The sequence below is a fragment of the Anomaloglossus baeobatrachus genome, chromosome 5 (assembly GCF_048569485.1).
Source record: "Anomaloglossus baeobatrachus isolate aAnoBae1 chromosome 5, aAnoBae1.hap1, whole genome shotgun sequence".
NCBI lineage: Eukaryota > Metazoa > Chordata > Amphibia > Anura > Aromobatidae > Anomaloglossus > Anomaloglossus baeobatrachus.
This window is the reverse complement of record NC_134357.1, coordinates 268623769-268649416: the sequence shown is the minus strand read 5'-3', so window position 1 is coordinate 268649416 and position 25648 is coordinate 268623769. Positions and strand designations below refer to the sequence as shown.

At 51.8% G+C, this 25648-nt stretch overlaps 1 protein-coding gene across 1 annotated transcript in view; it reads left to right on the top strand.

Annotated features, from left to right (window-relative positions):
- LOC142311242 (uncharacterized) overlaps positions 1–25648 on the top strand; it is a 278135-nt gene that overhangs the window by 192312 nt on the left and 60175 nt on the right. The window lies entirely within an intron of this gene.

Sequence of the window (25648 nt, the reverse complement as noted above, 5' to 3'; positions counted from 1 at the left end):
GGCCCATTCATACACTGCACAAGGCTAGGGGGGCCCATTCATACACTGCACAAGGATAAGGGGCCCATTCATACACTGCACAAGGATGGGGGCCCATTCATACACTGCACAAGGATGGGGGGCCCATTCATACACGCCACAAGGATAGGGGGGCCCATTCATACACTCCACAAGGATAGGTGGGCCCATTCATACACTCCACAAGGATAGGGGGGCCCATTCATACACTGCACAAGGCTAGGGGGGCCCATTCATACACTGCACAAGGATAGGAGGGCCCATTCATACACTCCACAAGGATAGGGGGGCCCATTCATACACTCCACAAGGATAGGGGGGCCCATTCATACACTGCATAAGGATAGGGGGGCCCATTCATACACTGCACAAGGATAGGGGGGCCCATTCATACACTCCACAAGGATAGGGGGGCCCATTCATACACTGCACAAGGATGGGGGGCCCATTCATACACTACACAAGGATGAGGGGGCCCATTCATACACTGCACAAGGATGGGGGGGCCCATTCATACACTGCACAAGGATAGGGGGGCCCATTCATACACTGCACAAGGATGGAAGGCCCATTCATACATTACACAAGGATAAGGGGCCCATCCATACACTGCACAAGGATGGGGGTCCCATTCATACACTGCACAAGGATAAGGGGCCCATTCATACACTGCACAAGGATGGGGGCCCATTCATACACTGCACAAGGATGGGGGGCCCATTCATACACGCCACAAGGATAGGGGGGCCCACTCATACACTCCACAAGGATAGGGGGGGCCCATTCATACACTCCACAAGGATAGGGGGGCCCATTCATACACTGCACAAGGATAGGGGCCCATTCATACACTGCACAAGGATAAGGGGCCCATTCATACACTGCACAAGGATGGGGGGCCCATTCATACACTGCACAAGGATGGGGGGGCCCATTTATACACTGCACAAAGATGGGGGGCCTATTCATACACTGCACAAGAATGGGGGGCCCATTCATACACGGCACAAGGATAGGGGGGGAAATTCATACACTGCACAAGGATGGGGGTCCATTCACACACTGCACAAGGATGGGGTGACTATTCACACACTGCACAAGGATGGGGGACCCATTCATACAGTGCACAAGGATGGGGGGCCCATTCATACAGTGCAAAAGGATAGGGGGGCCGATTCATACAGTGCACAAAGATGGGGGCCCATTCATACACTGCACAAGGATGGGGGGCCCATTCATACACGCCACAAGGATAGGGGGGCCCATTCATACACTCCACAAGGATAGGGGGGGCCCATTCATACACTCCACAAGGATAGGGGGGCCCATTCATACACTGCACAAGGCTAGGGGGGCCCATTCATACACTGCACAAGGATAAGGGGCCCATTCATACACTGCACAAGGATGGGGGGCCCATTCATACACTGCACAAGGATAAGGGGCCCATTCATACACTGCACAAGGATGGGGGCCCATTCATACACGCCACAAGGATAGGGGGGCCCATTCATACACTCCACAAGGATAGGGGGGGCCCATTCATACACTTCACAAGGATAGGGGGGCCCATTCATACACTGCACAAGGCTAGGGGGGCCCATTCATACACTGCACAAGTACAGGGGGTCCATTCATACACTGCACAAGGATGAGGGGGCCCATTCATACACTGCACAAGGATGGGGGGCCCATTCATACACTGCACAAGGATAGGAGGGCCCATTCATACACTGCACAAGGATAGGGGGGCCCATTCATACACTCCACAAGGATAGGGGGGCCCATTCATACACTGCACAAGGATAGGGGGGCCCATTCATACACTGCACAAGGATAGGGGGGCCCATTCATACACTCCACAAGGATAGGGGGGCCCATTCATACACTGCACAAGGATGGGGGGCCCATTCATACATTGCACAAGGATGGGGGGCCCATTCATACATTGCACAAGGATGGGGGCCCATTCATACACTGCACAAGGATAAGGGGCCCATTCATACACTGCACAAGGATGGGGGGCCCATTCATACACTGCACAAGGATGGGGGGGCCCATTTATACACTGCACAAAGATGGGGGGCCTATTCATACACTCCACAAGGATAGGGGGGCCCATTCATACACTGCACAAGGATAGGGGGGCCCATTCATACACTGCACAAGGATAGGGGGGCCCATTCATACACTCCACAAGGATAGGGGGGCCCATTCATACACTGCACAAGGATGGGGGGCCCATTCATACATTGCACAAGGATGGGGGCCCATTCATACACTGCACAAGGATAAGGGGCCCATTCATACACTGCACAAGGATGGGGGGCCCATTCATACACTGCACAAGGATGGGGGGGCCCATTTATACACTGCACAAAGATGGGGGGCCTATTCATACACTGCACAAGAATGGGGGGCCCATTCATACACGGCACAAGGATGGGGGGGAAATTCATACACTGCACAAGGATGGGGGTCCATTCACACACTGCACAAGGATGGGGTGACTTCACACACTGCAGAAGGATGGGGGACCCATTCATACAGTGCACAAGGATGGGGGGCCCATTCATACAGTGCAAAAGGATAGGTGGGCCCATTCATACAGTGCACAAGGATGGGGGGCCCATTCATACGGTGCACAAGGATGGGGGGCCCATTCATACAGTGCACAAGGATGGGGGGCCCATTCATACAGTGTACAAGGATGGGGGGACCATTCATACAGTGCACAAGGATGGGGGGCCCATTCATACAGTGCACAAGGATGGGGGGGCCCATTCATACAGTGCACAAAGATGGGGGGCCCATTCATACAGTTCACAAGGATGGAGGGCCCATTCATACAGTGCACAAGGATGGGGGGCCCATTCATACACAGCACAAGGATGGGGGGGACCATTGCTACACGGCACAAGGATGGGGGGACCATTGCTACACTGCACAAGGATGGGGGGGCCGTTGGTACTCTGCATGAGGATGGGGGGGGGCCCATTCATACACTGCACAAGGATGGGGTGGGGACCATTGCTACACTGCACAAGGATGGGCACATTACATTTTATAGGGGTCTATTATTATTTCTGAAATTTACCTGTAGCTGCTGCATTTTCCACCCTAGGCTTATACTTGAGCCAATAAGTTTTCAGTTTTTTGTGGTTATATTAGGGGCCTCGGTTTATATTCGGGTCGGCTTATACTCGAGTATATACGGTAATTTGAGATGAGAGGGCCTTGGTGGGGGAGGAGCGGTATTACTTTACAAGTGACATTATGGGGCAGTGGGGGCTTTATGGGGAAATGGGGGTCATTATGAGGCAATTAGAAAGGGAATTGTGAAAGGTAGCATAGTATAATGAGGAGCAGGGGGAATTTATGCAGAGAGATATAGAAAGAGCAAGTTTTGGGGGTACATTATGGAAAGGAGCAGTTTGTGGAGCTATTTTGGAGAGGAGCAGTGTGGGGGGATATTTTGTGCAGGAAGCAATTAACAATTCCTTCTGATTCCACTTGTTCCCCCAGATATTATTAAATAAAAGGGGCCAGGATCAGGTACATACATTATTGGTTTATGGTGGCACGTGGGGCATAATTACTGTATGGGCAAATTAGGGGAGATTTTACTGATGAAATATAGGTTAATTTTGAGGATACTGTCTTCCATGGGGGAACAAAATTCTGATGTAGTGTAGAAATTGGGGAAAATGTGTGGAATGTGCTCTGGAAGTGATCGGCTAAGGGTGACTGTGTGTTATTTTCTGCAGAGTTGTGTCATGGCAGGAAGACGTGATGGTGGTCAGTGCTGGATGAAGAGGAAAAGCGAAGATGAATAACCTCAGCTAGAGACGTCACTGGTAAGTCAGTGTATTACATGTACACACACTATTCACTGTATACAGAGCTCCTGTGTATAATGTCATTGGTGATCACTGTATTACCTGTACACTGACACTATATACAGAGCTCCTGTGTATAATGGCATTGATGGTAATATTAATGTTATTAGTATTGTGGTTTTCATTTATGATGATTGATTGTAATATTCATCATTGTGTAGTAGTAATATGTGGTTTTGTCATGGTTTGGTATTTGTCTCTTGTATGTAGTATTATTTGGTAGTCTGGTCATAGTGTTGTGGTATTTCTCCCTTGTATGTGGTAATATTTGGTTACTATGTGGTCTAATTATGGTGTGGCGGCATTACTCTCTTGTATGTGATTGTATCGGTCACTATGTGGTGGTAGTATGTGGTCTGGTGACGATGTGGCGGTATTTCCCCCTTGTATGTGGTATTATTGGTTTTGGTATAGTGGACTGTGTTGTGTATGGAGGTCACTTTTTCTCTCTGATATCTATATGGGGAAAATTCTTTATTTCCAATAGTTTAAATATTTGAATGTTTAAACCCTCCCTCTCCTTGTAACTTTTGCACTGTAGCACATATGCAATTACAGAGGTTCTCCAGTGAAAACAAGTAATCCCCTTTTCTAAGGCCACGTGCACACAGTATTTGGTGAGTTTTTTACCTCAGTATTTGAAGCCAAAACTAGGAATTGTAAACTGAGAGGTAAAGTATAATAGAAAGATGGGCACCGCTTCTGCATTTATCACCCACTCCTGGTTTTGGCTACAAATACTGATGTAAGATACTGACCAACTACTGAATGTGTGAATGTGGCCTAAGCATGTGATAACTTATTCATCTGTTGGGGTCTGATTGCTGGGACCTGCACTGATCTGCAAAATGTGCAACTTTTATCCCCATTACACTGGAGCTCATCTCCGATTCGACCCCTGACCCAATCATTCCCTCAGTGGCTGTGAGCGCTGCACTAGTTTTTATCTGACTGCCCCAAAGAGGATGAATGGAGCTGTGGTCACACATCCCACCCCACAAAGGATGAATGGAGTTGCGGTCACACATCCCACCTGCCGCTGCATTGTTTTATAATGGGCATATAAGTGCCCTGTCATGGATAAAAGTTCCTCATTCTTCCGATCGGTGCGGATACCACTGGTCTGGTTCCACCAGTCAATAAGTTATCACCAACCGAACCTGTAGATCGGTGATAACTTGTCACCAAAGATCCCATTACTGCAAACTACCGTAATTGTACATTAGTTATTGTGTGTGCACAGGAGATGGGCAGGAGCCACCTGTGCTTTACAGTCAGCGCTAAACTATAACGGGCATAGCAGCTAATAGATATTTGCATGTAGCTGTAGGGTGGGCCACTAGAGTTATTTCCCCTGGTGGGCCCCAGACACCCCAGTCCGACCCTGCACTGAACACACACCCCGGCACTACTGCACCCATCATCCCCGCACACACGCAGGCACTACCGCTCCCATCATCATCACTGCACACAACCCGGCACTACCGAACCCATCATCATCACCGCGCACACACAAGCACTACCGCACCTATCATCATCCCCGCACACACCCCGCCACTACCGCACTCATCATCATCCCCGCACACACCCCGGCAGTACCGCCCCCATTATCATCACCGCGCACACAAGCACTACCGCACCCATCATCATCCCCGCACACCCCGGCACTACCGCACTCATCATCATCACTACACACACCCCGACACTACCGCACCCATCATCATCACCGCACACACAAGCACTACCGCACCCGTCATCATCACTACACACACAAACATTATCGCCCCCATTATCATCACTGCACACACCCCGGCACTATCGCACTCATCATCATCCCCGCACACAGGCAAGCACTACCGCACTCATCATCATTACCGCACACACCCTGGCACTACCGCACTCATCATCATCACCGCACACACGCAAGCACTACCGCTCCCATCATCATCACTGCACACAACCCGGCACTACCGCACCCATCATCACCGCACACACAAGCACTACCGCACCTATCATCATCCCCTGCACACACCCCGCCACTACCACACTCATCATCCCCGCACACACCCCGGCAGTACCGCCCCCATTATCATCACCGCACACACAAGCACTACCGCACCCATCATCATCCCCGCACACCCCGGCACTACCGCACTCATCATCATCACTACACACACCCCGACACTACCGCACCCATCATCATCACCGCACACACAAGCACTACCGCACCCGTCATCATCACCACACACACAAACATTATCGCCCCCATTATCATCACTGCACACACCCCGGCACTATCGCACTCATCATCATCCCCGCACACAGGCAAGCACTACCGCACTCATCATCATTACCGCACACACCCCGGCACTACCGCACTCATCATCATCACCGCACACACGCAAGCACTACCGCTCCCATCATCATCACTGCACACAACCCGGCACTACCGCACCCATCATCACCGCACACACAAGCACTACCGCACCTATCATCATCCCCTGCACACACCCCGCCACTACCACACTCATCATCCCCGCACACACCCCGGCAGTACCGCCCCCATTATCATCACCGCACACAAGCACTACCGCACCCATCATCATCCCCGCACACCCTGGCACTACCGCACCGTTTTGAGTTTGCTGGCATCAAACAGGTGCAGAGACCGATCCGGGGTGAAGCTCACAGGAGAAAACTCCTAAACAGAGAGTCCTTCTGGATCTTCACCCTGGAAACACGACAACCACAAGGTATGAATTACCGCCAGGATCTTATCTTGCGTTATAAGGAGTATATATATATATATATATATATATATATTTTTTTTTTAATCGCTCTGACAGATGACATCGATTGAGGTACTATTTATTCTATACCTCTGGATGCTTGTAGGAAATAATATTCTCTGCACATTGTAAACTTATTCCTTATCATGGAAATTAATTTCATTAACATATATAGATGGGATTGTTTGAGTTTGGGAAATAAAATCATCTGTAAAGAATTGTCCCTTCTGGAATTGTTGGGAATAATTATACCTATGATAATATTAATTTATATGGAATGTTTTGCAATGTTTGATGCATACAATATTTCAGAAAAAAATCTATGGAGATTATAAATATTATATAGATAATATAGGGAATTGTTTTTCCCCCTTTTTTACATAGGATCCTACATCTCTGTATATTTAATGTTGTCAGAATCGCATGTATATGATATTTACTGTCCTTGTATATTATATGATTATATCCATGAATGATAATATATATTCTTTGTATAGTGTATACTCGTATTTTAACAACATTTTATTAACTTATTTCTGTTTGTCAGATCCCCCGTAACAACTAGTTCTGGAGTTGCCCTGAAAACTTGTTCAGGTGTCACTAATTAAGGTTTCCGGATTATCTTACAAAAGGAAACCGACAACATATCACCTCAGAACATGATTAAGACCTGAGCGTCGAAACGCGTTGTTCTGCTTCTGTATCGTTCCTTGTGATGGCACTTCACCTGCTGGATTTTAATGAATTCTATATAAAAAGATGGACTTTTAAATTTATACCCAGCGCTGGATTTTTCTTCTATATTCTTAACTCTGGACTCTCATTCCCTTCTGATGACATGGCTATGCTCCCTGCAGCTTCCTCGCCCTCTGTACTGGGTGGTGCAGGTAAGACCCTACGTGTGCGAGGCAAGGGAATAGGTGCTACTCTAGGTGCTGGAGTGGGTGCAGTCTCAGTAAGCCCTTCCTGTTCTGTTTATTCCAAGGGTTGTGGGAATGTTAACACAGGGATTATTACTGCTCCATTCTATGTTCTGGAAAGTCAATGTTCTGGAAAGTCACCTAGGATAGTGCGGATTACCCTCTTCTTCCTTTCCACCACCGGAGGCTGGGGTTGAGGCTCTTCTGTCACCCTGAGTGGTTCTGGGCACTTCTTTAGATGGTCCCGAGATACCGTAGCCGTGGTTCTTCCATGGTCCTTACTGATCAAACAGGTTTTGTGGTTATCTAAGTTGGACTGCTGTATTACGTACGGCTCCTTTTCCCACTGATCATTCAACTTGTGCTATCTCCTTTTTCTTTTCAACACCACTTCTCCGGTAGCGAAGGGGGCTGCCTTAGCTTGTTTGTTAAAGTTCATCTCTTGCCGCTCCCGGGTTTGACTCAAGCTTCCCTCGACACACTTCTGAATCTGCTTGTATTGAGCTTGGCGACGTGAGTCCCAATCTTCTCCAGGGGCACAAGTTTTAGGTAGTTCAACCCCCATCTCCAAGTCTACTGGAAGTCTTCCAGGCCGAGCCCTCATCAGGTACGCTGGGGTGAACTTGGTGGATCCCACTGGGATATGGTTATACATGTCTACCAAATCCGGTAATTTCTCAGGCCACAAGTTCCGCTCCTCCAAGGGTAGCGTCTTCGACAAGTTAATCACCAGGTGGTTCATTTTCTCGCACATCCCATTCGTCTTTGTATGGTAAGGGGTAGTGCGGATCTTCTTGCACCCATATAGACTACAGAACTCTTGGAAGATCTTGGCTTCAAAAGCGGGGCCTTGGTCCGTTAGGACTCGGTCAAGATACCCATGCGGCCTACAGAAATGGGCCTGGAACGCCTTCGCCGCCGTGCTGGCTGTCAAGTCCTTGATAGGTACTACCACCAGGAACCGTGAGTAGTGATCGGCCATGGTGAGTCTATACGTATATCCACTGCGACTGGGGGTTAACCTAACATGGTCCAGAGCCACGATCTCCAGAGGTTGCTGAGTGACGATTGGCTGCAGTGTCTCTCGCTGACTGGTGCCGTGTGAGGTAAATCCGGAGGTATGACGATAAATCATGATATTCAAGTATGTCAGGAAGCCCTCTCCTGGTGTCACCCCCCCCTTTCCTTCACACAACTGGTTTAGCAACAAATCCCATGGCCATGTCCTGTGATATGGAAATTAGGTGGCTTAGGGACAATGGACACAGGATGACTCCCTGCCGTGACCCTGTAGTGGGGGCTGCTAGCTAGTTAGCAAGGCTATGGAAATAGCCAGACAGAACGACTCCAGTAAAAAATGGTTCATATCTCGCAAGCCATATTTCCGATAAATATGGCAACCATAAAAATGGTGTCTCTGCATGCGGACGATGCCGGCACACCCTTTTTATGGGAGCAGGACATTGGGAAATGCCCCAGGCATGATATCAGCCAATGGGGAACTGGCAGACAGGTCATGAGTCCCCTCGTTCTGTAGCTAAATTCATAACTGTCACAATGAGAGCATTGGCGTCCGCCTACGACGCTCCCAGGCAAAGTTATGGCCCATATTCCATGTTGGGATATTGTCCATAACTCAAGCCAGGGGTGGAGCAGTGCTCCCTGTGAGGTCACGAAGGTAGGAGGGGACCTGGATTTGGCCAGGTTGATAACCCTACTTCGGCCATTTTCCAGTGTTCTTCTGCTCGGGGGCCTGGTTGGGAAAGACCTGTGAGGGAGTTCCTGGAAACCTGGTCTACAGCGCCCCCCTGTGGCCAGACGCAACAAGGTAACTGCTGGAACTGTGTATGCCTGTTTGTAACCCATGCTTTGATTGTAACTGTACTCTGACATATGTATATTCTGTAGATTCCCTATTGTATATATTGTAGTTTCTAGTGTGCTTTAGGCTGATTAAATTATATAATTAATCTTGGGCTGTTCTGTTATCTCGATCTTGAATCCCACGTCTGTGTGTTCGGCTAATAGTTACCGTAAATCGGTTGGTGGCAGCGAATTGTGCCAAGGATTATTGTGGGGAGGCCAGTGAGATTCGGGGAGATTTTATATATTCCGCCCGCGGAGGTCGGGGGAATATATACCCTACTCTCACCGGGGACCCTTCAATAATCGGCATAAGTAGTATAGCGGCCTCCTTGCTTATGGTCGGGCAATTCCATAATTGGCCTGACTATAAGAGGGGCGCTAGAGAGCGCGTCACGTGCTCTGTCTGTCGGTCGGGAGGTATAAAGGAGGGGTGACCCCCACTTGTTACCCCCCGATTGTGACGTACTGGTAGCCAGCGCGGGGGATTTCTGAGTGACCCCCCGGTGGTTTGTGACATGCCGTCTTGCCTCCTCAAGGCACAGGGACCACAGTTCCTACACCAGGCTTCAATGGAGTCCCTGATTCCAATCCAGTAGAAGTGACTTCTTAGCAACATCTCCAGTTTCTTCCACCCAAAGTGCCTGGTCTCGTCGTGGTAGGCCTCCAGCACCACTGGGACGTGCGATTTGGGGACCACAATCTGGCAGATCCTCTCATGGGTCTTGGGGTTGACTAGATTCCTGCACAACTTGCCTTGGTGTACGTACAGCCGACTCCGGTCTTGCCACAATTTTCTGGTCTCTTCTGGGGCATCTGGTCCCAAACGAGCATCGGCTCTGGATAACAGCAACTTGACTAGCTTGACTGCAGGATCCCGGTCCTGAGCTTCTTGCCAGCCATGGTGGGGAAATGGGTCACAAGTTATCTTTTGCTGGTGAACAGTTATTCGAGGCCGTTCTACCGAAGGGGGTTGATGGAATGCTGGTAGCTCAACCTCTTCCAGTTCGTCTTCGTCCCCTTCTTCATCCAGCAAATGGGGCATTGTGGACAAGGCGTCTGCGTTAGTGTTCTTGCGGCCAGCTCTATATTTGATAGTAAAGTCATAATTAGTCAGCCGCGCAACCCATCGTTGTTCGAAGGCTCCTAACTTCGCTGTATCCAGGTGAGTCGGCGGGTTATTGTCCGTGTACATGGTGAACTTAGCAGCGGCAAAGTAGTGTTTGAACCTTTCTGTCACAGCCCATACGAGCGCCAGGAATTCCAACTTGAAGGAGCTATAATTCTCCGGGTTCCTCTCAGTAGACCTCAACTTCCGGCTGGCATAGGCGATCACTTTTTCCTTATCCTTCTGTACCTGGGACAGGACGGCTCCCAGTCCCACATTACTGGCATCTGTGTACAGCACGAACGGGAGGCCATAATCAGGGTAGGCCAGGATTTCATCCCCAGTTAGGACGGACTTCATCCGTTCAAAAGATTTTTCTTGTTCCAGACCCCATTGGAATGGGGACCTGGAGGGCCTTCCATGTGTGGTTTGGCCCACCAGGAGGTCTTGCAAGGAGGCCGCCATCTGGGTATACCCCTTGATGAACCTTCGATAGTACCCCATAAGGCCCAGGAACTGCCGCACTTATCTGACGGTGGTAGGCCGCGGCCAGCTCTGGATGGCTGTGATTTTCTCAGGGTTGGGTGCCACACCTTCAGCACTCACCACGTGCCCCAGGTATTGTACCTTCGGTTTGAGTAGATGGCACTTGGACGGCTTGAGCTTCATCCCGTATTTGGACAAGGCATCAAATACCTCCGCCAGATGTTCCAGGTGGGCCTCATATGTCTTGGAGTAGATGATGACGTCATCCAGATACAGCAAGACGGTCTCGAAGTTACAGTGACCCAAACAGCATTCCACCAACCTCTGGAACGTCCTGGGCACATTGCACAGCCCGAATGGCATGCTGTTAAACTCACACAGGCCCATCGGGGTCGCGAACGCAGTCTTCTCCCGGTCCTCTTCAGCGACCGCCACCTGCCAGTACCCGCTGCTAAGATCAAGAGTGGAAAATTAAGTAGGGGATTTTAAGGCGGCTAATGACTCCTCAATTCGGGGTAGAGAGTAAGCATCCTTGTGGGTGATTTTGTTAATCTGGCGGTAATCCACACACATCCGCATGGTCCCATCCTTCTTTCTTACAAGGACCAATGGGGCGGCCCAGGGACTGCAGCTATCCTGGATTACTCCTGCTTCCTTCATACTTCTGAGCATGTCTTTAGCACATTGGTAGTGGGTAGGTGGTATGGGCCTATTCCTTTCCTTAATGGGTGGATGAGTGCCTGTGGGTATGTGATGTTGTACCCCTTTAATCCGCCCAAAGTCCACTGGGTGTTTGCTAAAAACCTGCTCATACTCCCTGACAACCCTGTAGACCAGACCTGGGCAAGGGGCGGCCCGCGGGCCACATCCGGCCCGCCTGCTCTCTGTGACCGGCCCGCCCGTCTTCAGCCAGTGCAGTGGAGCCGGGCTGCAGCGTGCCGAGCAGGGAGAGATTCTGTGCAGGTCCGCACAGTCAGTGCAGGCAGCGGAACGCAGGAGTCTTTCCTCTATTCCCTGCCGGCACTAATTGTCAGTGACACACGCGCGCGCTCTGACGTTGTCAGTACTGCGCTGCGTGTGTCATTTCAAAAGTTCCCGCCCGCCCTGCAGGAGAAGAAGCAGCACAGCAGACGGAATAATTCATCTTCCAGGACCTGCGATGATGTCACGCCCATGTGACTGTGTGGGAGGAGACACAGGATGCCGGGCAGAAAGCAAGACATGCTGAATCCTGAAGGAGATGTGGACTCATGATGACTGGTAATGAGAAAAGAGGGGACATGAGGGGGAGGGGGGCTGCAGGGTGAGTGGCATATGAGGGAAGATGGAGTTGCAGGGTGAGTGGCATATGAGGGAAGATGGAGTTGCAGGGTGAGTGGCATATGAGGGCTGCAGACTGACAGAAGGATGTGAAGGGGTGCATAGTGTTTGAGAGGGGTAAGTTGGGGTACAGGCAGGGTGAGATATGTGGGCATGGTGTGTGACATATGGGGGTGTAGTGTGTGTGATATGGGGGTGCAGGCTGTATGGGGAGCAGGGTGTGTGACATATGGGGGTGTAGTATATTACAGGTGTGCTATATGGAGGTGTAGTATATTACAGGTGTGCTATATGGAGGTGTATATAGTGGTGTAGTATATGGGGGTATAGTGATGTAGTATATTACAGGTGTGCTATATGGAGGTGTAGTATATTACAGGTGTGCTATATGGAGGTGTAGTATATTACAGGTGTGCTATATGGAGGTGTATATAGTGGTGTAGTATATGGGGGTATAGTGATGTAGTATATTACAGGTGTGCTATATGGAGGTGTAGTATATTACAGGTGTGCTATATGGAGGTGTATATTACAGGTGTACTATATGGAGTTGTAGTATATTACAGGTGTGCTATATGGAGATGTAGTATATTACAGGTGTACTATATGGAGTTGTAGTATATTACAGGTGTGCTATATGGGGGTGTACTATATTACAGGTGTAGTATATGGGGTGTAGTGATGTAGTATATTACAGGTGTACTATATAGAGGTGTAGTATATTACAGGTGTGCTATATGGAGATGTAGTATATTACAGGTGTACTATATGGAGTTGTAGTATATTACAGGTGTGCTATATGGGGGTGTACTATATTACAGGTGTAGTATATGGGGTGTAGTGATGTAGTATATTACAGGTGTACTATATGGAGGTGTATATTACAGGTGTGCTCTATGGAGGTGTATATTACAGGTGTGCTCTATGGAGGTGTAGTATATTACAGGTGTGCTATATGGAGGTGTAGTATATTACAGGTGTGCTATATGGAGATGTAGTATATTACAGGTGTGCTATATGGAGATGTAGTATATTGCAGGTGTACTATATGGAGTTGTAGTATATTACAGGTGTGCTATATGGGGGTGTACTATATTACAGGTGTAGTATATGGGGTGTAGTGATGTAGTATATTACAGGTGTACTATATGGAGGTGTAGTATATTACAGGTGTGCTATATGGAGATGTAGTATATTACAGGTGTACTATATGGAGTTGTAGTATATTACAGGTGTGCTATATGGGAGTGTACTATATTACAGGTGTAGTATATGGGGTGTAGTGATGTAGTATATTACAGGTGTACTATATGGAGGTGTAGTATATTACAGGTGTGCTATATGGAGGTGTATATTACAGGTGTGCTATATGGAGGTGTAGTATATTACAGGTGTGCTATATAGGGGTGTAGTGATGTAGTATATTACAGGTGTGCTATATAGGGGTGTAGTGATGTAGTATATTACAGGTGTGCTATATGGAGGTGTAGTATATTACAGGTGTAGTATATGGGGTGTAGTGATGTTGTATATTACAGGTGTATATAGGGGTGTAGTGATGTAGTATATTACAGGTGTACTATATGGAGTTGTAGTATATTACAGGTGTGCTATATAGTGGTGTAGTGATGTAGTATATTACAGGTGTGCTATATGGAGGTGTACTATATTACAGGTGTAGTATATGGGGTGTAGTGATGTAGTATATCGGAGGTGTATTATATAGTGGTGTAGTATAATACAGGTGTATATGGGGGTGTAGTATATTACAGGTATATGGAGGGAGTGTAGTATAATACAGGTGTAGTATATAGGGGTGTAGTGGTGTAGTTTATTACAGGTGTAGTATATGGAGGGGGTGTAGTGATGTAGTATATTGGGTAGAACTGAGGTAATTATATTAGTCCGGCCCTCTAAATCAATCCCAATTTCTCATGCGGCCCCATGGGAAAATTAATTGCCCACCCCTGCTGTAGACCCCTTGTTTGTGATGTGCAGGTGTAGAGTCAGTGCCCACATGTAGTTCCTGACACCACTTCAGAATTAGCTCTGGGGGTCTGATGGGGCATGTCTGGAGGGCTGGTTGCATGGATGTCTTTTGAATTTACTGTAAACAGCTTGGCTATGATGGCATACCTGGGTAGTATCACTTCCTCCTCCCCACAGTTGTGTACTCGCACGGGCTTCCTCCCATTCTGGACATTGACTACCCCTCTGGCCGTAAACACGGTAGGCCAGTGCTCTGAGTGCAGGGGTTCCACCACTGCCTGTTAATCCTGTCCCTGGGAGCCTAAAGCTGCCCTGCACCAAATCAACATCTCACTCCTTGGGGGTACCACTAGAGGAGTTACATCCATTACCCCGTACACCACCTATCTCACCTCCAGAGAGATTTACCTGTTGCCGTTGCAGGAGGGCCTGGATCTCACGTTGCAGGACTCTCTACCACCCTGTCCCTGTAGTCTCCGACAGTTGTTGAAGCAAAAACAACACCTCACTCATGCAATTCTCTATCACATTTGTTCCTAAACTGATCTTCGGGTTCCGATCACTAGGGTCATTTTGGACTACAATAAGGCCTTGCCGGACTAACTCTACACGGCCCACTTTCATGGTCACCTCCTTGAACCCAATTTGAGTCACAGGAAACCCGTTGACAGCATAGATAGTCAGGCCGTCATCTGGTGGGGTCAAGTCGTCATCCAGCCAGAACTTCTTATACAGTACATAAGGAATAGTTGTTAGCTGGGAGCCGGTATCGAGGAGTGCAGAGGTTGGGATCCCATCTAGGGTGATGGAAATGATGGGACATCCTCCTACATACCGCTCTCTCCAATCTTCTGGGCCTTGGCAATTTATTCCTGGGAATTGGCCCTTGGCCCCAGGGGTTGCCCATTTAAAGGACAGCTTTTTGCGTAGTGGCCGGTCTTGCTGCACTTGTAACAGACAGGTGGGCTGTACCAGTCGCCGCTCCATCCTTTATATGCTGAGGTCCGCTTCCGCATCCAGGGTACGTCCTCTGGACAGTCAGCCAATTGGATCTCCCTTGACAAAGTGGTCTTGGACTTTAGCTTCATGGCCACCAGGATCTGGGCGACATCTCTGGTCAGCTGCTGTACTTGGGTAGACAACTCGCTGGTCCTGGCCGCTGTTGAAAGGGCTGGTTCAGGCAGGGTTAATGCAGGTGTCCTCACTTGTAACGGGGATGCATCCGTCTACCGAGCTGAGAGTGGGGAGTCAGGAGTCTCTGGGGGCTGCAGGGCCTTAATCGCCCATTCTTTCAAAGTAGCAAAGTCCAACGCAGGGTGCTCTAGCGCCCACAGTCATAGCTGCTTGCGGTCCTCCACTGACTCAAGGCCTTGCAGGAATTGCTCCACTAGCATTCTATTTCCCTCCGGCTCTCCGATGTCGTTGGTCAGTCTCAGGGTCCGCAGCGCTGCCTGTAGCTTTAAGGCGTAGTCCCTAATGCTGTCTTGGGGCCGTTGCTTGCAGCTGTAAAACCTTTTTCGTAACTCTGCTTCGGTGCAGGTCTCAAATGCAGCTCCCAGTCTCTGGAAAATGGCGGCTACTGAGGTCCGATCCGCCTCAGTTCACGTCTCTACCTCTAGTTCAGCCACGCCGGTCAGCTGCCCGAGCACCACCGACGCCCGCTGCCGTCCATTCAGGGCATACATGTCAAGCACATTACAAATCTTCCTCCTGAATCCCTGCAGCGCATCTGGCCAGCCGGCAGATCGAGGAAGCCAGGCAGTGCCCGGCACATAGGGTAGCATTATGGGCACAACGGCATCGGCGGTGTCACATAGATTTGTGACAGGCAGAGGTGGACACTGTATTCCGAGGCAGTCACTGTATTCCGAGGGAGGGGGGGAGGCAGGAGTGTGTAGTGATGGGGTAGTGTAATTTGTGTGTGTAGGGGGTGATGGGGGGTGCATTGTATTATGTCTGGGGAGGGAATAATGGAAGGTGCATTGTATTGTGTGTGGGGGGAGGGGTAATGGGGGTGCATTGTATTGTGTGTGGGGGAGGGGTAATGGAGGGTGCATTGTATTGTGTGTGGGGGATGGGTAATGGGGGGTGCATTGTATTTTGTGTGTTTGTGGGGGGAGGGGTAATGGAGGGTGCATTGTATTGTGTGTGTGTGGGGGGAGGGGTAATGGAGGGTGCATTGTATTGTGTGTGTGTGTGTGTGTGTGTGTGTGTGTAGGGGTAATGGGGGTGCATTGTATTGTGTGTGTGTGTGGGGAGAGGTAATGGAGGGTGCATTGTATTGTTTGTGTGTGTGTGTGTGTAGGGGTAATGGGGGTGCATTGTATTCTGTGTGTGTGGGAGGAGGGAGTAATGGAGGGTGCATTGTATTGTGTGCGTGTGTGGGGGGATTACAAAAGAGCAGTTTGGGGGGAATATATAAATAAATAATAATAAAGAGGTAATATGGGGGATATTATGGAGAGAGGCAGTGTGGGGGTATATTATAAAGAGAGCAGTGTGGAGGGGACATTATGGAGAGAAGCTGTGTATGGGGACATTATGGAAAGAGGCAGCGTGGGGGTATATTATAAAGAGAGCAGTGTGGAGGGGACATTATGGAGAGAAGCTGTGTATGGGGACATTATGGAAAGAGGCAGCGTGGGGGTATATTAAGGAGAGAGGCAGTGTGGGAGGCATTTTGGATAAGGGCAGTGTGGGGGGATATTTTGTGAAGGAAGCACAGCAATTATTTATTCGGGCACAGCGTGGGAGATATTTATATTTATGGGGCAGTATAATGATCTTGATCTTGGCGCTGCACGGCTGCGGCGGCCCCCCTGCTCACGGGCCCACATTACGGCAACCATCCTGCGGACCTCCGCCTTCCAATCGAGCAGCTGCTGCAGACTCTGCGCCCTCACCTTCATACAGAACCGACCCAGCTCCCGCTCCAACCAAGCAGCGGTTCCAGCGGGAAGCTCGCCCGGGCCGCAATCCTTAAAGGCTACCCCGCCTCTGCTTCTTCCTAGCCCCGCCGCTCCAGCGGCAGGCGCCCCTCCGCTCCCATCCGGGAACGCCGACATCTTTCTATCCGTCCCCCCGTGGTCTTTTCCAAGCACTCTCCTTGCTTTTTGCACCGCTCTGCTCTCGGGGGACGGGGTATTTCTTTTGCGCCCTTTCTGTTCAGGGAAGACGGCTCTGGCGGGAACGTTTCGCGCAAAAGATGGAGGATTCTGCAATTTTTCAGCGGGACGCCGCTAACAGCAATTTCAAGGCACACTTCCACAGGTAAGTGGACGGTTCTATCCTGTTCGCAGACGCCAGAAGAGTCGATGTTTACCGCCCCGCGGGCTCGGCTGCGACCACCGAGCCGCTTGGATCCGTGCTCGTACGGTGGGTGGTGGCTCGAGCCTCTCACGGACCCGGGGGTCACGTCGCTCTGCAAGGAAGTTGGCTCTACACGTAGGGACTTGACGGGGAGTTCCACGGCCGGGGCTGCAGTGGTTTGATTTGGGATGTAAGTTTGTGACGCCACCCACGGGTTGTGGTGAATAGATGGACACCACCGCTGCCGTTAGCTAGGCCTCCCGGGGATGGTGTTGCACAGCTTGGTGTTGATCCCTCCGTGGGTAGGGGGGATGGTGGTCCCGGGGGCCCGAGGGAGGTGCTGAGGCGTGGGAGCGGGTGCGGGCTGGATGCTGGTGCGGTGCAGCGTGGTGTGCAGCCCGAAGGCCCTGGTGTACTCACTATTGACACAATACACTGGAGTCTCCGGTAAACCAAACGGGGTGATGAACGGGGTCCGCAGCCGGCTGCAGCTTCTCCCAGAATAGGTTGGTTGTTTCCGGCTTTCTCCTGCACCTTTTTGTAAGAATGTTTTGACTCCTATGCCTAAGCAACACTTGTATATGCCATAGGAGCCCGTTTGCCCGCAGACACTGGCCCTTTGGGTCTCTATGCCTTGGCTTTACCCTGTATGGTTGGGCTGTTGTCTTCTAACGGGGCTTGTGTGGGATAGGTCCTGAAGTCCAGTCCGCAATCAGTTGATTTGACTCGGCCCTGTCGGTTCAGGGCTTTGTACTTGTCACGCTCCCCGGGTCCTCAGCCCCGCTCCCCGGCTCACCTGCCACGCTCCCCGCTCTCCAGCCTCCGGTCCCCGTCCTTCCCAGGCTCCCTGGTCCCCGATCGCGGCGCCCGACGGCTTCCCAGGCCCTGGCCGGCTCCCCTGCGTCCTCTTCTCAGCCTCCTTCCCTGGCTTCTGGCACCCGGGCTGCGCGCATGCGCATTAGGGCGCGCGCGCGGTCACTGACCCTTTCTTAAAGGGCCAGCGTCCATTAACAGGTAATGAGGCTAATCAGGTACAGGGTATAAAGGGGTGTATTGTCCAAGGGGGCGGGGCCTGATCTTCGTGTTCCCTAAGCTAGGAGTCAGGTCTCCTGGTGTTTCAGTGCATGTACTCACCTATCTCTCTTTGTAGAGCCGTGCTTGCCTCGCCATCCAGTCTGCCGTATCCTGAACCCCGAACGCTGTCCTTCTGCCATCCTGACAGTCCGCACCATCTCAGATCCCTGCGGTGACCCGTCATCTTGCTCCCAAGGTTCCGGACCCCGCCTGACATCATCTCGGCTTCCGAACCTGAGCTGCGTCACCCGGACTACCACCCATAACTCCGTGGTCCCAGGGACTTCTCCGCTATTCCCGTGTGCAAGGACTGTTCTGCTGTTTCTAGTGTTCCAGCTGCCGGACTCTTTCCTACCATCTAGGAGTTCGGTCCAGTGGATCCACCTCCTGGGCCTGCCCGTACACCTGGCCGTGACAGTAAGATCAGGCCATGGATCCCGCTGCAGCACTAGCGGCCTTGCAAGAGGAACTCCAACGCCAGCGTGAAGTCCAGACCCGCATGCTGAACTTCATGACTTCCGTGGACACCCGCCTGACCATGCTACAAGCGGCAGTCACGTCTACAACATCCCAAGCCGCCACTAGTCAAGCCACGTCCCCCGCTCCCGTGGCCGCTTCTTCGGATGCTTCCAGACTGCGTTTGGCCTCACCACCCCGGTACGCCGGAGATCCCAAGACTTGCAGGGGGTTTATAAACCAATGCTCCCTCCACTTCACGCAGCTGCCACATCTGTTTGCCTCCGACCAAGTCAAGGTCGCCTTCATCATGTCTCACCTGGAGGGCGAGGCACTGGCGTGGATGAACCCGTTGTGGGAGAAGGAGGACCCTATGACCAAGGATCTTCAAGAGTTCCTGCAGGCCTTCCGCAGCACCTTTGACGAGCCGGGACGCGCCTCTGCGTCTGCTTCATCCCTCCTCCGCTTACGTCAAGGAACACTGACGGTGGGCCAATACGCCATCCGTTTCCGCACGTTGGCTTCTGAACTCGGGTGGAATAATGAGGCCCTAACAGCCGCCTTCTGGGAAGGACTCTCGAGTCGCATCAAAGATGAGTTGGCGGGTCGTGACGTGCCCTCCACCCTAGATGCCCTGATTGCCCTAGCAACTCGAGTGGACATTCGTTTTCAGGAGCGCTCCAAAGAGCTGTCTCGGGAGAGACGTCCGGTACGACATTCCCCTCCTCCACAGAAGCCCTCCGTATCGCAGTCATCAACAGCTGGGATTCCTGTCCACGAGCCCATGCAGATCGACCGAGTACGGCAATCTGAACAACGTCGAGCAGAGCGGCTCGCCAAGGGCCTCTGCTTTTACTGCGGAGAGGACACTCACCTCCTACGCTCCTGTCCGGAAAGGCCGGGAAACTCCAAAGCCTAGGGTTGGTAGGAGAGGCCACCCTAGGTGCTGGGACTCTCTCAGACCCGGTTATGTGGACTGTGCAAGTGTCAACGGGAGAGACGCGCTTCACGGCTGAGGCATACCTCGACTCTGGAGCAGTAGGCAATTTCATCCAGCAGGCCACGGTGGACAAGTACCAGCTGCCTGTTACTCTACTCGAGAAGCCCCTAGTGATTGCCTCTGTGGATGGGAGACCCCTCTCTGATACCATCTCCTGGGTCACCAGACCGGTCGAACTGCGTATCGGTGCCCTGCACACCGAGAACATCACTCTCTACGTCCTTCCACACATGTCCCACCAGATCCTGCTGGGACTTCCCTGGTTGCGGACACACGAACCATCAGTCAGCTGGGGTACTGGCGAAATCACCCGATGGGGTTCTGCTTGTCATGAGAAGTGTCTGAAGTCCATACAACCTATCCGACGACCTCCGGTTCCAGAGAACCTACCGGAACTGCCCTCGGCCTATTGGTCCTTCGCAGACGTTTTTGACAAGAAGGAGTCTGAGGTACTTCCGCCACACCGTCCCTACGATTGTGCCATCGACCTGCTCCCAGGAACAACACCACCTCGAGGACGGATATATCCGTTGTCTCCGGCCGAAACCAGGGCCATGTCTACCTACATCACAGAGAGCCTGGCAAAAGGATTCATCCGGAGATCCTCCTCTCCTGCGGGAGCAGGCTTCTTCTTCGTGAAGAAGAAAGAGGGTGACCTACGCCCATGCATCGACTACCGGGGTCTAAATCAGATCACCGTCAAAAACAAGTACCCTCTGCCGCTCATCCCCGAATTGTTCGACCGGCTCAGAGGAGCCCGTGTGTTCACCAAGCTGGATCTTCGGGGTGCCTACAACCTAGTTCGTATCCGCTCTGGGGACGAATGGAAGACCGCGTTTAATACTCGCGATGGGCACTATGAATACTGCGTGATGCCCTTCGGCCTGTGTAACACACCAGCAGTCTTCCAAGAATTGGTGAACGACATATTCCGGGACCTCCTCTACGTCTGTGTCGTAGTTTATCTGGATGACATCCTTATCTTCTCTCCGGACCTCCAGACCCATAGAGAGAACGTACAGCTGGTTCTGCAAAGACTGAGGGAGAATCGTCTTTACGCCAAATATGAGAAGTGCGTCTTTGAGCAGTCTTCTCTCCCTTTCCTGGGATACATCATCTCGGGCACTGGACTGCAGATGGATCCAAAGAAGGTCTCCTCCATACTCAACTGGCCTCCTCCTTCTGGACTGAAGGCAATCCAACGGTTCCTGGGATTCGCCAACTACTACCGCCAGTTTATCCCTCACTTCTCTGCCCTGACTGCTCCTCTCTCTGCTTTGACCAAAAAGGAGGCTAATCCAAAGGACTGGTCACCTGCGGCCGACGCCGCGTTTTGCTCCCTGAAGCGAGCATTTGCCTCCGCTCCTGTACTCCACCGTCCGGAGTTAAACCGCCAGTTCACCTTGGAAGTGGATGCCTCCTCCTCGGGGGCTGGAGCAGTGCTCATGCAGAAATCCTCCTCCGGCAAGATGGTGACTTGCGGTTTCTTCTCCAAGAGCTTCTCAGCGCCGGAACGTAATTACACCATCGGTGACCGAGAACTATTGGCGGTCAAACTGGCTCTGGAGGAGTGGCGCTACCTCCTGGAAGGAGCAGTGTACCCCGTGATTATCTACACGGACCACAAGAACCTGGAATACCTGCGGTCCGCTCAGCGACTGAACCCACGGCAAGCCAGGTGGTCCTTATTCTTTGCCAGGTTTGACTTCCAGCTCCATTTCAGACCCGCGGACAAGAATGTACGCGCTGATGCCTTGTCTAGGTCTTTCGTGCCCATGGAGCAGGAGGAAGAGACTACCCAACCTATCATCCCTCCTAGCAAGATTATTCCGGTGGCCCCTGTCACTCTGGCCCAGATACCGCCCGGGAAGACCTATGTCTCTGAGACTGACAGGCAAAAAGTGTTACACTGGGGTCATGCCTCCAAAACAGCCGGTCATGCAGGCCAGAAGAGAACATGGGGTGCGATTGTACGCCATTACTGGTGGCCATCCCTTCGCACGGACGTCGCTGCTTATGTCTCTGCCTGCTCCTCTTGTGCCAGGAACAAGACGCCCAAACACCTGCCCTATGGCCGTCTTCTGCCTCTGCCTATACCCTCAGTTCCGTGGCAACACATAGCGATGGATTTTATTACGGACTTGCCATTATCCTCCGGACACACAGTCATATGGGTCGTGGTGGACCGGTTCTCCAAAATGGCTCACTTCGTCCCTATGGCCGGACTGCCCTCTGCTCAGGAACTCGCGGAAGCCTATATACATCACATCTTCCGCTTGCATGGCTTTCCATCCCACATCGTGTCCGACAGAGGAACTCAGTTCACCTCCCGCTTCTGGAGGGCGCTCTGCAAGCATCTGGGAGTGACTCTGGACTTTTCTTCTGCTTACCATCCTCAGTCTAATGGCCAAGTGGAGAGGGTCAATCAAATCTTGACATCCTTCTTACGTCACTATGTCAACGCCCATCACGACGACTGGTCCACGCTTCTGCCTTGGGCTGAATTCTCACATAACCACCATATCAGTGAGTCGTCCTCCAAATCTCCCTTCCATGTCGTTTACGGACTTCAGCCCTCCGTTCCATTGCCTATATCCCCTTCTTCGGATGTCCCTGCGGCTGATACTGTAGCCCGTGACTTCGCTACCATTTGGGACTCTGTCAAGGCGTCCCTTGGACGCGCTTCCCAGCGGATGAAGAAACACGCTGACAAGAGGCGTCTGGACCCTCTGTGTTTCTCTCCTGGTGACCTGGTCTGGCTTGCTTCCCAGTACATCCGATTGAAGATACCTTCCTACAAGCTGGGTCCTCGCTACATCGGGCCGTTTAAGGTCCTCAGCAAGATCAATGAGGTCTCCTACAAGCTACAGCTCCCGGCCACGATGAGGATTCCCAACTCTTTCCACGTCTCCCTGCTCAAGCCGGTCGTCCTTGGTCCCTTCTCCGCTGCTGCCTGTCCGGCTCCTCCACCTATTGCCGATGACGACATCTATGCGGTAAGGGATATCGTGGCCATGAAGACCGTTCGAGGTCGTCAGTTCTTCCTGGTGGACTGGGAGGGGTATGGTCCTGAGGATAGGTCCTGGGAGCCCAGGGAGAACGTGGGCACTCCTCTGATCCGTGCCTTCATGTCCCGGTTGCGGGGAGGGGGGCGTGGGGGGGGGTACTGTCACGCTCCCCGGGTCCTCAGCCCCGCTCCCCGGCTCACCTGCCACGCTCCCCGCTCTCCAGCCTCCGGTCCCCGTCCTTCCCAGGCTCCCTGGTCCCCGATCGCGGCGCCCGACGGCTTCCCAGGCCCTGGCCGGCTCCCCTGCGTCCTCTTCTCAGCCTCCTTCCCTGGCTTCTGGCACCCGGGCTGCGCGCATGCGCATTAGGGCGCGCGCGCGGTCACTGACCCTTTCTTAAAGGGCCAGCGTCCATTAACAGGTAATGAGGCTAATCAGGTACAGGGTATAAAGGGGTGTATTGTCCAAGGGGGCGGGGCCTGATCTTCGTGTTCCCTAAGCTAGGAGTCAGGTCTCCTGGTGTTTCAGTGCATGTACTCACCTATCTCTCTTTGTAGAGCCGTGCTTGCCTCGCCATCCAGTCTGCCGTATCCTGAACCCCGAACGCTGTCCTTCTGCCATCCTGACAGTCCGCACCATCTCGGATCCCTGCGGTGACCCGTCATCTTGCTCCCAAGGTTCCGGACCCCGCCTGACATCATCTCGGCTTCCGAACCTGAGCTGCGTCACCCGGACTACCACCCATAACTCCGTGGTCCCAGGGACTTCTCCGCTATTCCCGTGTGCAAGGACTGTTCTGCTGTTTCTAGTGTTCCAGCTGCCGGACTCTTTCCTACCATCTAGGAGTTCGGTCCAGTGGATCCACCTCCTGGGCCTGCCCGTACACCTGGCCGTGACAGTACTGGGTCTGAGTACCCCTCCTGGTGCTCCAGTTTCCAATCGGTTCCCCGGTTCGGTACCGGTGGGCCACTGCCCGACCCCGGTCCCTACGGTTCCACCGGCTTTAATCCCAGCTCCTGCAGGCGGCCACCACCATCTGCCTCCTTGCTCCGACCCAGCCACCAAAGTAGTCTGTTGGCAGGCCTGGACACAGGTCTGCCCTTGGACTTGACTTCTCTCTACACCGCCCAACTCTAGACTCTCCTCAGAACTTGTGTCTTTTTCCCACCTCCAGGCCTGTGAACTCCTCGGTGGGCGGGGCCAACCGCCTGGCCCCACCCCCCCTGGTGTGGACATCAAACCTGGAGGGTGGTGACAAGGGTTTCTTGGTTGACTGCTGTCACCTAGTCGGGGATGGGGTGGTGTGTGTGTGTGACTACCTGGGACGACCTGACTAGTCCAGGGCGTCACACTCGGTACTCAAAACTAGTGATTAGTGAGCAGTACCATGCTTGGGTCCTCGTTTCTTGTAACTAGTGATGAGTTAGCAGTAACATGCTTGTATACTTGGTACTCGTAACTAGTGATGAGTTAGCAGTAACATGCTTGGGTGCTTGGTACTCGTACTAGTGATGAGTGGGCACTACCATGCTCGGGTGCTCAGTACTGGTAACTATTGATGAGCGGGCACTACCATGCTTGGGTACTCGTAACTACTGTAGTGAGGAGCGAGCACTACCATGCTCGTGTGCTCGGTACTCGTAACTAGTGATGAGTGAGTACTACCATGCTTGGGTGCTCGGTACTCGTAACTAGTGATGAGTGGGCACTACCATGCTCGGGTGCTCAGTACTGGTAACTATTGATGAGCGGGCACTACCATGCTTGGGTACTCGTAACTACTGTAGTGAGGAGTGAGCACTACCATGCTCGTGTGCTCGGTACTCGTAACTAGTGATGAGTGAGTACTACCATGCTTGGGTGCTCGGTACTCGTAACTAGTGATGAGTGAGCAGTACCATGCTCGGGTGCTCAGTACTCATAACGAGCAGTTGGACGCTTGGATGGATGCGACTCGTGATAGAGATAAGGGGCTCCAGTGCTGAAGCTGCCACTAGTTTCCAAAATCAGGGAGACGACCATGACACTAATATTTGGAAGTCAATGGGGAACCAAGCAATTTTCTGGAAGATCTTCTGGAAAAATGCTCGAGGTCCCCATTGATTTCCATTATACTTGACACTCGAGTCGCGCCTGTCCAAGCATCTGATTGCTCCTTATAAGTACCAAACACCGGAGCATGATAGTGCTCACTCAGCACTGAACTGTCTGGAGTGGAGCTGTATGGTAGAGCCTCCCTACAATAACTCCAATATGGTCACCTCACTGTCTAGAATGGAGTGGCTGCAGGGAGGCCTCACAGGAGCAACAGCAATCTACAAATCCCTGTACAGACTGAAGCCCCTGACTGTCTGATCCCCGCACTCCTCCCATCCCTGGGACTGATCACATGACTATGACATCATCACAGGT